Below are 12,744 nucleotides of genomic sequence, written 5' to 3'. Positions count from 1 at the left end.
CAATATAAATAATAGCACATAGAACAAATACCTAAAATATTTTTGAATAATAAAAAGTATCACTGAAGGGCTTATGAATGTTAACTTGTACACAAATGGATGCTCACAAGAAATCCTACTTAAAATCAAAATAATTAAAAAGAAGCTTATATAGTAGGAAGCAGCCGCATAGCACAGGGAGATCAGCTCAGTGCTTTGTGACCACCTAGAGGGGTGAGATGGGGACGGTAGGAGGGAGATGCAAGAGGGAGGAGATATGGGGATATATATATATGTATAGCTGATTCACTTTGTTATAAAGCAGAAACTAACACATCATTGTAAAGCAATTATACCCCAAAAAAGATGTTTAGAAAAAAAGAAGCTTATAAAAATAATTTGCAAATATAATAGATAGCATTCATATCGCTTTGATGACAAAAGTTAAAACCTAATTTTTCTCCTCAATTAAATATCCTAAACTTTAACAGCGTAAACTATACCCAAATGAGGTAACTGGAATTACGTCTGTAAATACTTCACAAAATTTCATGGATAAACATTTTTATGAATACTAGAATTGTTAAAAATATTGAAAATCATAACATTTTCCCACCCCAGAAATTCTTTCCTGGATTTTCTAGTAAACTTTCCTTAAAGACAAACAAATAAATAAAGTAGTACATTAAAGCTGCAGGTAAGGTAAACACAGATTACACACTATTTTCTTAAGGGGGTATTTTGTAGGTGGTACATAATTATGTTCATTTACAAAAGTCCACTTTGTTTTTCTGTCTAGAGACATAGTTTGAGTCTAAAAAGAGAAGCAAAACTGCCTAACGTGAGAATACAGGCTAAAAATTACGGATGCAAAAGGTAAAATTACAACACTTTTAGAGAAAAACACAGAACACAGAACATCCTTGGCATAGACAATTATTTCTTAAGTAAGATGTAAAAGCACTAAACATAAATGACAAACTAGACTACTTTAAAGGCATAAACTTCTGTTCATCAAAAGCACTATTAATAGATTGAAAAGGCAAACATCAGAGTTGGAGAAATATTTGCAATACCTAAAAAAATGAAGGACTCATATTCTGAATATATAAAGAGCTCCTACAAATCAAAGAAAAAGGCAGCCCAACAAAAAAATGGGCAAAAGAAGTGAACAGGCACTTCACAAAAGAGAATAACAAATAGTCAATACACATATGAAAAAGTGCTCAATTTCATCAATCATCAGGGAACTAGAAATTAAAACAGTATAATGATTTACTACTTTATACCCACCAGAATTGAAAGATGAAAATGATGGCGAAAAGGGAGCGTTAGCAAAGACGCAGAGCAACTTGAACTCTCATATGAACGTAAATTAGTACAACCATTTCAGAAAACTGGCAATTTTGATTAAAGCTGGAAATAAATGTACTTATGATCCAGTAATTTTGCTCCTAGACATATGCTCAGCAGAAACCCATAAATATATTAATCAGGAGATATGTATTAGAATGTTTATATTTATTATATGGAAATCACCCAAATGTCCATTAACAGAATAGATAAAAAATAGTTGTGATATAGTCATATAATAGAATGCAGCAATGAAAATGAACAGATTACAACTACATGCAACAATGTAGTTGAATCTCAAGACATAATGTTGAACAAAGGAAACCAGACATAAAAAAATTATACTGTATAATTCTATACATAAAATACAAAACCAAGCAAAACTAATCTATGCTATTAAAAGTCAAGGCAGTGGTAATCCTTGTGCAGGGAGGGAGACAGTGGCTGGAAGAGAGCATGAAGGTGTCTTCTAGAGTGCTGATAATGTTCTTTTTCGTATCTGGGTGCTGTTTGCATAATTGTATTTGGCTTCTAAAAAATTCATTGAGCCATCCACTTATAATATGTACACTTTTCCATATATATAGCTTTCTTTAAAAATGCAATTTTGCACACAAATACAGATATACAAAGGTAGTCAAAATCCTTGTCATAAGAAATTTACGAACAACTAATGTATGTATAACCTAAAGGTGAAAACTAAAGGTTCTTATACTACTTATTTGAATAATCAATTTTTCAAACCAATAGGTAAGATAAGTTCCTGAACTCTTATAAATGGAGGAGCAACAGCTATTCACCCTATTATATTCCCCAGCTCCCAAGCTACAATACCATATTTTCAGAGATAACTGGCCTTTGTGTCAGAGTAGCTGCTGGTGCCGCTATTATAACAGAGCTTCTAAAATAGTCTCAGTACTGAAAAATTGCCCTTATGTGAGAAACTAAAGTAGCACAGAAGATAAGGCAGTATAAAGAATATGTTTGCCGTTTTCCCCATTGCCCTCAAATTTCATAAGCTTTTATTTATTATGAAAGCTTATTACCTAATTTAATGGGAATCTTTTGAAAACATTTATTTTACTTTTCAGTGAAGTTAAAATATAATTCTTTAATATCAATATCCTATAAATTAAATGAAACTTCATGATAATTTGACAATTTACATCTCATTTCCCACTTAAATATTTTCCCTTACTTCTATACTGGAACCAACACACGATTTACAACACTGTTTTTCTCATATTGAAAAGATACTTTAAGAAATAAGCTAAGGGCTTCCCTGGTGGCACAATGGTTAAGAATCTACCTGCCAATGCAGGGGACACAGGTTCGAGCCCTGGTCTGGGAAGATCCCACATGCCGTGGAGCAACTAAGCCCATGAGCCACAACTACTGAGCCTGTGCTCTAGAGCCCACGAGCCACAACTACTGAGCTCATGTGCCACAACTACTGAAGCCTGTGTGCCTAGAGCCTGTGCTCTGCAACAAGAGAAGCCACTGCAATGAGAAGCCCGTGCACCACAACAAAGAGTAGCCCCCACTCTCTGCAACTAGAGAAAGCCCGCGCACAGCAACAAAGACCCAGCACAGCCAAAAATAAATTATAAAAAAAAAAAAGAAAGAAGCTAAAAGAGATCACCTAATGATTATATAGTTCACATTTTACTTGTATAATAAATATTTATTCAGTTCTTACTATCTCCCTGGCTCTGGGGATAAAGGAACAAAACTGGCTAATTCTGTGGGAAATATAGTAGGTTTATCCCTTTCTTTCTCTCTCTCATTTGACTAACAAATAAAACAAAACTATTTTTAACTAGTAACATAGTCACATATTCAAAAATTAAAAACAATCTAAAAGATATACAGTAAAAGCCCCATCTACTTTGTTTTCCTTACCCATCCACATACAAGATTTAGATTTTGTATACCTGTCCAGATTTTATTTATGCAAATATAAGCAATTATGAATATATCTTATGCCTCTCCTCCTTTACACAAAAAGTAGTTTACTATACACTCTGCTTGAACTTTGCTCTTTTCAAATAACAATGTATGCTTGAAAACTTTCCAAATCTTCATATAGAGAACAACCTTTCTATTTTTACAGCTGTAGAGTACTTCACTGTACAGCTATGCCAGAGTTCATTCAACCAGTACCCTACTGATAGATAGTAGGGATGTTTCCAATCTTTTGCTGCTACAAAAGAAGCTACAATGAAAACTTTTATGCATATGTTTTGTTTTGTTTTGTTTTGTTTGCGGTATGCGGGCCTCTCACTGTTGTGGCCTCTCCCGTTGCGGAGCACAGGCTCCAGACGCGCAGGCTCAGCGGCCATGGCTCACGGGCCCAGCCGCTCCGCAGCACGTGGGATCTTCCCGGACTGGGGCACGAACCCGTTTCCCCTGCATCGGCAGGCAGACTCTCAACCACCGCGCCACCAGGGAAGCCCTGCATATGTTATTTTATAAGTACGTAAGTATATCTGTAATAAATTCCCAGAATTGGTTGAGACAAGTGTGTAAATGCATTGGTCTTTCTCTAGAAATTGCTAATTTTTCTTCTGTGGGGGCTGTGTCATTTTGCTTCCACCACATATACATCTCAGATGTATACCAGAAAAAGCTATTCTTCTCTTCGGGCCTCTAAGATATTTTGTTCATTAGGCAATTCTCAAAGATGTTCTCATTGGAAAAAACTATATGAAGTTCTTTGTTTATTTGTCCCCAAATGCATATGTAAAATTGCTGACTTAGTTTTCAAGTTGGAAAAATATCGCTGATGTAGGAAATCATCATATTGATGCCTAATGTGCTGGGATAGCAACTGTCTATCTCTCTTCCCGAGATCTCCTTTCATTTAAAAACAAATATACACCCCCCATCCCAATTTTTTTCCTTTAAATTCACATTCAGTACTTTATAATTGGGAAAGCAGTCAAATGCATTTCACTTTTAAATGAATGTTTTCCTGAAGCACTTAAATGTTTTCTGGAAACCAAATCTATGTTACTTCTATATTTTCCTTTACAAAGCTATCATTTCAAAGGTAGTTTAATCTTTATGACTGACATTTTCAATAGGCAATGTCACCTAATACATTGTTTTTATTTCAAAGTCCATCCTGTCAAATATCTTATCATTAAAAACAACCACTTAAGCTCATTGGACTTCCTATTTAAGGAATCCTTAAGTTAATCCAGTTTCAATATCACTGTTTTATAAGAAAATATGTACATGATAATTTTTATTCCCCAAATAAGGATACCATAGTATTGATACATGCAAATCTAGGCTGCATTTCAATCATCCAGAAATCAGTTGTAAGATAATCTCAGTCTCTTGGAACAAAGCAGTAAGACAAGTTGCTGACCCCAAAGTAAATTTTAAATTTACTTTCTATGCCCTTAATCAGTAGATGGGGCAGACCATACTTAAGCTCTCACCTAACCAATGAATATGTTAGGTAAATGCTGATTTTTACATTAGAGTTAATATAATGCACTGAGAGCAAAAAACAAGAATTACCTAACAAAGGTAAAACAAAACAACAACAAAAAAACCACATCGTAAGCAGCACCCAGGACATAAAAGTTATCAGTCTAAGACAATTTAGGAAAACGGTCCTAGACAGCATAACGGTCTCTGAGGAAATCACATAAATTCTGTGAAATGACTAATGTTCACAATAACAACTCTGACCCATCAAAAAAAACAAAAACAAAAACAACTTACATTATACTCAATTTGTTCTGTTTAAAAAGACAGAAGGGTACATTTTATATTTCAAAAACATTTTATAAAAAAATATTCATATGAAATAAACTTTGGCACACAAAAGGATAAGATTCAATTATTCACAAAATTAACAGATGAGGAAATAGTACACCACTTGTTAATAACAGGCCAATGAATGAGGAATTACTCTAAGTAAGATTCTCAAAGTTAGAATATACCACAGTTGCCTTTCAGAAGATGAATTGTAATAAAGTGCAGTAACATTTTGGGGGCCTTTAAACATACAATTCTCTGTGCAAGGCCACTTCTTGGTTAAGAGTCAAAAGAATACCTGATAATTTCTGAAAGCTAGTCATGCAAATTCTCCACTTCAATGGCTGGACACACTCAAGAATATATCCTGATTTCACTTTTCATTTTGTTTTCTTTAAATTGTGACTGCCACTAAGTAGACAGTTTGGTCTGGTTTCTGGCTCCAACCTTGTGCAATTCACTCAATCTCTTTAGCTCTCCTTATTTTCTTCATCAGTAAAGTGAAGAAGTTATAGAAAACATGATATAATAGTAAATGGAATCAAAGTGCTAATAAAGTAAAACAAAGAGTTACTACATTAGGTCCTATATCTGTATATCTACTACACATATACTATTTTTAAACTGTCACAAGTTACATGGCACTCTACCATATATTTAAGGCCTACAGTAAAGAAATTATGATCACTTCAGAATCTTTTCCAACACTTAATATGTGTCACTCTACCATATATTTAAGGCCTACAGTAAAGAAATTATGATCACTTCAGAATCTTTTCCAACACTTAATATGTGTCACTCTCAGGATACAACAACTTCCTCATGTACTCATTTAAATTAATTTAAAATACCACTATAATCAATTATCTTTAACCTGAAAATATATGACATTTTCCCACTTGACACATAAAAATCAACATATGATATGTAAAAGAACGTTCATGGAAATGTTAATTATAATAGCCAAACACCAGAAAGAACCCAAACACCCACCAAAAACAGAATGGATGAATTCTGTCATATTCATTCCAAAGGAATAACACATGATAATGAAAATGAATAAAATAAAACTACATGCAACTATGTAGATGACCTTCAAAACATAATGCTGGGTAAAGGAAGAAAGAATGCATATGATTCCAGACAATGGGGCTCACCAGTAGGCCCATCTGCGTCCCATGCTACCCCACAGGAGCACCCCACAGCTGCAGCAGTGTCACACTGCAGCAATCTAGCACCAACCCAAAGGGAAGTACAAAGGTCGTCACAGTCTCCAAGCTCAGTCAGGATCCAATATGAGCTCCAAGACTGGCTGTAGGGTCTGGACCCCAGCTCCACCACTCTAGCCACCTTTCTGTGTCTGTGATCACAGCTGCCACCTGCCAGGAACTACCAGACAAAGCACTGGAGACCCTGTGGTTAACACTGGTGATAGACAAGGATGGGACCTCTGTGGACTGCAAGGACTTCTTCCAATTGTTGGAAGAGGATACATGCCTGATGATGCTGGAGTTCAAGCAGAGTTGGAGCCCCAGCAGGAGTAGGTGCTATCATATGGCCTAGGCTGGGAGAAGCCCAAGCACAGCAAGGACATCGCCCTCATTACCTTGAACATATACAAGCAAAACCCTTGAGACCTCTTTGGCCTGAACATCAAAGCCACACTCTACAGGATCTACTCCATGCGTTGTGACTTTCAAGTACTTGGCCCAAAGAAAGTACTCAGGGAGCTCATCCAGTTGAACCTCCATGATGCTGCTGCAAGGCCTGAGCCACGTTGCTGGGAATTTCCTCTACCATTTGCAATGCAGTGGAGGAGGCTGAGCAGTGACAGTGGCAGCAGCAGGGTCCCCTCCATCCCTACTGAGAAGGGGCTCTGAGCTTCTGCCCCAGACTCGTTCCAAGAGATACCCTGTGAGGACTGTGACAGCATCAGGTTTGGAGACCTGGAGGCAGTGCAGACTAGATAACTCACCTGACTTCCCCCATTATTCTCTGACAGCACTGTGATAGGTTCCATCAGCATAATGCTTTCCATGCCTAGCCTATACACTTTCCTCAAGAATGCTGTCCTTTCCTAGCGATCTTTCCAGCCTCTCACTTACCCTGAAAGGCTACAAACTTGTCCCCAGGCATCTTGATCCCATTCTGATTGCAGCTACATCTAAATTCCTTACAACTCCTCCTGTCCCTAAGCTCTTTAGTACAGTGAAGTCAGCCCTCTGACTTTACCTTAAGCTCTCTATTTCTTCATACCCTTCCCCTTAAAAATAACAAAAACACTTCCAACAAAAATACAAAAAAGTTTATCCAAAAAAAGAATACATATGAGTCCATAAAGATTAAAAAGAGGCAAAATGTGAACACACTGCTGAGGAATACACATAAAAGTGATAAAATTATATAGAGAATTATCTAGTTATCACAAAAATCAGGACATTGGTTACCTCTAAGGAAAAGGAAGATTATACCAAGAGCTTCTGGTATGTCAGTAATGATCTATGGTTACTGAATGTCTGCTTTATACTTATTCATTTTATGTTTCTATATAGTGTTATATTTCATAATAAAAATATTTAAAATGATATACTTTCTGAAAAAATATATTCTGAAAGAGAAGGAAGAAAGGGCTCCTCTTTTTTGCTAACAATTTTATTTTCTTGGTCTACATTTCTAATTTTTATTGCAATATTTTAATAATAAAGAAATAAGTTACTATGCCTAATTCTCCAGAATCTTTATAAAGAACAGATTTTACAGGCTTTTCAAATGGCCACAAAAAAAGTACCAGGTCATTAAAGAGTATAAGATCAGTTATTTTGTTAAATTTTTGCTTAGCTCAATGTTGTGCCTGTTGCTTTTTCTTCTTTTCAATAAAATGTATGCTTACTTTCAAAATAAATCTATATTACACCCAGATATTAATTTTATGCAGGCTGCACTCCAAAAAATATATAATAATTTAGCTCAAAAGTAGGAAGAAAAACTTTTAACTCTCACACATTTTAAAACAATTTTAGGAACACCTGTGTTTGCATTCAGTATGAGGGTTCATAATAGGATGGACACAAATATGACACTTGAGATCCAATCCAATGTCACTCTGTGTAAGAATGGTTCACTGTGTGCACTAGAAAACATAACCACTAGATTACAGGATGGATATACAAAACAAGTTACACTTAAAGTCCACTGTATAAAATGTAATGTAGGGTAACTCACTCAAAATAGATCCAACAGTGTCTAATTTAAATTATACTAAAGATGTTTTAAATAGTTCCTTTGGAAAAACACAAAGGGAATTTAAATGATTACAAACGAGATAATAATAATAATCAGACAGATTACAAACATATACACACACATATAATTTAGGAAATCCTAAAAGTTACATCACCTACAAGCACCCTTCAATGTGTTTGTTACAACTTTTAGATGCCACTAAACAGGAAGCAGACAATAAACCTTAGAAACAAGACTATCAGCACTTTCATCAGGCTTCAGATATCAACATAATGGGTATCACCCATTATGAAAACAGAGCTGCTTTGGTTGTATACTGTTGTTTTTTTGTGAATGCAGGCAAGGATTCCCCTCTATAGTGGGTCCAGCTAACCAGTTATTTGCCCATCTATTAAGTGCCAACTTTAAAAAATTATACTATGTCCAGCAGGGAGCAGCATTACAACATTCGTAAGACTTAACCACAACATGAAACCGACAGAAGAAAAAGAAGGAAAAAAACCCACTTACCATAGGTCTTTTCAATGATACATTCAATTTTTAGGGCAATTGCAGGGCTTCCAGAAAAAACATCTAAAGCATGTCTCAAAGCATATATAGGTGATCCATGGTTTCAGAATTCCTAAAGCAGGAAATCAAAATTATATTTAGTAAAGGCTTCTTTCAGCCATATTTAGTTGAAGTAGTATATAATATGACCAAGTGTCTCTCAGCTGTTAAGGTGCATCTTCCTTATTGGATCAATAGGATTCTGAATTCAGATATTCAATGACACTTCGGATAAAATGATTTTAAAAAGCAGAATATTAAAGTCCTTTGTTTACCAGAGAATTTAAGTAGAAGAAAGTAAATGGGTGACATAATACATCAATCAACCTAGAGAAAACTGTGGTCAAGGACTTAAAGGAGTTGATAAGCCAACCATATACAGTTATGATATATCAAATCCTTCTAAACAATTTGCAGGTAATAGAGAGGATATAAGATTCATTTCTACAGGTCAGCATGAATGAATATCTAGGGTTAGTTTTAGTTTTAAGAATACAAAGGCAGCAGAGAAGTAGTTTGTAATGCTGATATGTTAAGCCTGATTAGTGTGATATTTACTGAATATGAGGAATGCACCTGATATTGTAGAAAAACTGTGACCAGTCATAATACGTCAAAGGCAAAACATATTATGTTTGATATTCTCCTGGATGTCAAAACCTGCCTCATATTCAACAATAATAACTCATGTCAGTTCTTATGACTGAGGAAATGATGTATCACCACTGTTACGTGAAACATTCAACAGTTTGCTTTATATGTGTTTACATGCAAAGTTTCATCGTTTACACCAAAAACCAAATTTTTGCCATTAAAAGAAGATAACATATGAGTATTTACCTTGAAATGTATATAATATAAATAACATATATAATAAAAGTTTGTGTAATATATAATATCACATGTCAATATAACATAAATAATATATTGCAATTTAATGAATAATACATAAAATGGTTCCTACTATTTTCTACAGGGAAAATGGCATGAGAAGCTTGACTTAAGTGTATGATATCAAGACTACAGTTACTCTCTAATAATCATCATTAATTTGACTTAATTTGAAAGAAACTCTGATATATTCATCTTTTACCCTTTAATGCTAAGCTAGTCATAGCATTATTTCTTATTTTTTGCTCTCCTTAAAGTCTTCCCCATCCTATTTCTTGCCTTTGCTTTTGTACATTTCACTTTTCTGATACTTCCTCATTTTTGCCAATCTACCTTCCCTCTCCTTTATAATGCATTTCTGTTTCAACCCCAATTTTTGTTTTATTTAATCTCCTCTCTTTATGACCCTAACATCTTTCTTCCCTTTTCTCTTAGGACCCTTAAAAGTGAGGGTTGATTTTTTCTTTTTTGTTTTTTCTGTAACAATAATTGTGCTTAAATATACTCTTTCATCCACTTACAGGCACTGTGCTTGATCTTAATAATCCCACCTGTTTAGAACACTCAACTAAATATACTTAAATTATATTGCTGCTACTCATAAAAATATTTTTTCCTCTGAGTTACTGAAATATTTGAAGAACTCACTAAACATTTTGGAGCCAGTCTTTTTTTTTTTAAAAAAATTTATTTATTATTTATTTATTTTTGGCTGCGTTGGGTCTTTAGTTGCGGCACGCAGGATCTTCGTTGAGGCATGCAGGATCTTTCATTGCGGCGCATGGGCTTCTCTCTAGTTGTGGCGTGCGGGTTTTCTCTCTCTAGTTGTGGCATGTGGGTTTTCTCTCTCTGGTTGTGGTGCGTGGGCTCCAGAGCATGTGGGCTCTGTAGTTTGTGGCACACAGGCTCTCTAGTTGAGGCACGTGAGTTCAGTAGTTGTGGTGTGTGGGCTTAGTTGCCTGGCTGCATGTGGGATCTTAGTTCCCTGACCAGAGATCGAACCCACGTCCCCTGCATTGTAAAGGCGAATTCTTTACCACTGGACCACCAGGGAAGTCCCTGGAGTCAGTCTTAAAACACCCCAAATCTCAAGAAAATCTAATCACACACTCCTTCCATTCAATTTGAGAGGTGATTTAGGATCTCACTATATGGTGTGAATAAATACTGAGTAACAAACTTTAAGTTAACAGAACTTTGCTTTATTCATGTGTGTGTATGCCCATGTGTACAATATCCTCATCAAAAAGCAAAGATGCATTAAAGAACCCCATACTTCTAATATATATTATAAAGTCTAAAAAGAAAAGTGATTTCCCTATTTGGCACTTTCTAATATGAATGTTAACATTAACAGTATTAGCATATGGTGAAATAATCTCACAACAAAATATTATGCAAAACTTTGAGTTTTAAAAATTATAAATAATTATATAACATTTATAATATAATTACCTAAAAAGAGACTATAGTGGGTTGAGTAGTGTTCTCCCTTTCCCCCAAACTCATGTCCACTTGGAACCTCAGAATGTGACCTTATTGTAATACTGGATCTTTGCAGATATAATCAAGGTAAGGATCAATATGAGATCATATTAGATTAGGGTGGGCCCTAAATACAATGAGAATGTCCTCAAAGGAGACCGAAAAGGACACACAGAGACACAGAGAAAAAGACAATGTGAAAATGAAGGCAGACATTGAAGTTATGCTGCCACAGCCAAAGAAAGACAGGAGCCACCAGAAGCTGCAGGAGGCAGGGAAGGATCCTCCTCTAGAGCTGTTGGAACAAACATACTTCTGTTGACACCATAATTTTGGACTTCTGGCCCTGGAAACTGTAACGAAGTAAACTTCTGTTGCTTTAAGCCACCAAGTTTGTGGTAATTCGTTATGGAATTCCCAGGAAATTAAAAAGATTTTGGTACCAGGAAGTGGGGTGTTGCTGTAACAGATAACAAAAAATTTAAGAAAAATAATAATGACTGAAGAGACTATTGGTAGATTGCCTTGAAGAGCCATCTGATATTGGATTGACCAAAAAGTTCATTCAGGCTTTTCCATAAAATGGTACATAAAAACCCGGACAAACTTTTTGGCCAACCCAATAGAAATAAGAGACGTTAAGGAGATTCTGGTGAATGCTCAGAAGGAAGTGAACAGGATGGCTGAGAACACTTGTATCATCTTAGAGAATACACTTATTTGTCAGGAACAGAATGTTACAGAAATATGAACATTAACTGGACTTCTGGTGAAGTCTCAAGAAGGGAATGAGAGATGTTATTGAACACTAGAGGGAAGGCAGTCTTTGTTACAATGTAGCAAAACTGACATGTGTTCTAATGTTGGGTGAAAAGTAGAACTTGTAAGTGATGAGCCTGAATGTTTAGTTGACATTTCCAAGCAAAATGTTGAAGGCATTTACTGGTTTCTCCTTGCTAATTATGGTAAAATGTGAGAGAAAGGAGATAAATTGAGGAATGAAAAAGGATAAAAGGAGATAAACTGAGGAAGTTAAGCAAAAAGAAATCAGTACTTGATGATTTGGAAAATTCTCAGCATATCTAGATTGCAAAAGATGCTAACATCACAAATCATTAGGAAAATGCAAATCAAAACCACAATGAGATACCACTTCAAACTCATTAGAACAGCTATTATCCAATAAAGAAAGAACGAACAAAAGTTGCTGAGGATTTGGAGAAAATGGAACCTCTCTGTACTGCTGGTGGGAATGCAAAATGGTTAAGCCACTGTGGAAAACACTTTGGTAGATCCTTACAAAGTTAAACATATGCTGCAGCAATTCTACTCTTGGTTATACCTAAAGGAATTCTAACAGATACTTGTACTCTGATGTTCATTACACCAGTATACACAATAGGCAAAAGATGGAAACAGAACAAGTGTCTATCAACAGATGTATGGATAAACAAAATGTGCTATATACGT

The 12,744-nt window shown here is 35.4% G+C and overlaps 1 protein-coding gene and 1 pseudogene across 3 annotated transcripts in view; one reads left to right on the top strand and one right to left on the bottom strand.

Moving 5' to 3' along the window:
• The window catches only part of IMMP1L (inner mitochondrial membrane peptidase subunit 1), a 74,407-nt gene that overhangs the window by 46,999 nt on the left and 14,664 nt on the right, over nt 1-12,744 (bottom strand). For all 3 annotated transcript variants that reach the window (XM_027115116.1, XM_027115117.1, XM_027115118.1), the window contains exon 2: nt 8,860-8,971. The gene's annotated coding sequence lies outside the window, so the exon portion shown is untranslated. The remainder of the gene's footprint in view (nt 1-8,859; nt 8,972-12,744) is intronic.
• Nucleotides 6,253-7,691, top strand: LOC113625159 (cell death activator CIDE-B pseudogene; annotated as a pseudogene).

The sequence above is a fragment of the Aethalodelphis obliquidens genome, unplaced genomic scaffold (genome assembly GCF_003676395.1).
Source record: "Aethalodelphis obliquidens isolate GAN/ISIS:26980383/991018 unplaced genomic scaffold, ASM367639v1 scaffold14, whole genome shotgun sequence".
Lineage (NCBI taxonomy): Eukaryota > Metazoa > Chordata > Mammalia > Artiodactyla > Delphinidae > Aethalodelphis > Aethalodelphis obliquidens.
This window is presented reverse-complemented; position numbering and strand designations above follow the sequence as displayed.